The sequence below is a fragment of the Myotis brandtii genome, unplaced genomic scaffold (genome assembly GCF_000412655.1).
Source record: "Myotis brandtii unplaced genomic scaffold, ASM41265v1 C42014098, whole genome shotgun sequence".
Lineage (NCBI taxonomy): Eukaryota > Metazoa > Chordata > Mammalia > Chiroptera > Vespertilionidae > Myotis > Myotis brandtii.
In genome coordinates this window covers 1-1,000 of record NW_005315820.1, presented here as the reverse complement: position 1 = coordinate 1,000, position 1,000 = coordinate 1, and the positions used below count along the sequence as shown (strand labels likewise).

The window sequence follows — 1,000 nt, the reverse complement described above, 5'->3', positions numbered from 1 at the left end:
CAAGTCTGAGACTAGCCTGTTGCAAAGGGACAGGCATCGACAGCCATACGTGAGAGGCCCTGGGGGTAAACACAGGATGACCTGCTGCCAGGTGAGTGCAGGGGCTGGAGGATGGTGTCACTTGAGTCATCATTGCTAAACGAAGGCCTAGGGGAGCCCTACATCCTGTTGGTCTTTCCTTATTGCACATGTCAGGGTGGATCTGAAGCTGAGTCTTCAGGCCCTCAACGGGGGGCTGTTGTCCCTTTAGTCCACTCCAAAGCACCATCTGGGGTGCTCTCAGGTGACAGAAAGATGAGCGAGTTGGATGGACAGAGAAGGGGAGAAGAGGGATGCGGGAGGGGAATGGAGGCGGGCTCACCGTTCACGTTGAGAGTGTAGTAAGTCTTGTAGCTGCCCAGGTTGCTGATGGCTGTGCAGCCGTAGGTGCCGCTGTCACTCTTGTTGAGGAAAGGGAAGATCAGGGCACTCTCTTGGGTCATCTTCAGGGGTGGCACGCTGCCCTCCTTCTCCCACAGGTACTTCTGGGGGCTGTTGAGAGTTCAGAAGAGAATAGGTCAGGGAGTTAAAGGGAAACAGAAATAATGGAGCAGGGAAGTCAGGGGCTATTGGATGAAAGCTCTAGTGGTTATAGGGGCCAGAGACACTGAGCTGCTCAGAGGCAGGGGGAGGGTGACCTCTTGGGGTTCCTTATAGGAACCAGGGAGTGGCCCCTCCCCACTTCTGCTGCTTTGCAGTGGAAACAGAGGATGGCTGTTAGTGTCAGGGACAATGAGAGGCTCGGACAGTACAGAGGCGGTGGGAAGACGTTATGTGAAGATCTCCATCTGAGAGTATGGAGTTGTACTGGCGGCCAGGAGACAACTCCTCTTACACGGGATTGCCACGCCCCTCGCAGTGCAGCGACAGCTTTTGGCCCTCGCGGGGATGTGGAGGATCTGGCCGGATCTTCGCTATTGGTGTGTCTGTGGAGAAGGAGATGGTGTCAATGCAAAACTCC

General features: G+C 55.4%; 1 pseudogene; it reads right to left on the bottom strand.

Annotated features, from left to right (window-relative positions):
• Positions 1–97: 97 nt before the first annotated feature.
• LOC102239528 lies at positions 98–994 on the bottom strand (annotated as a pseudogene).
• Positions 995–1,000: the final 6 nt, after the last annotated feature.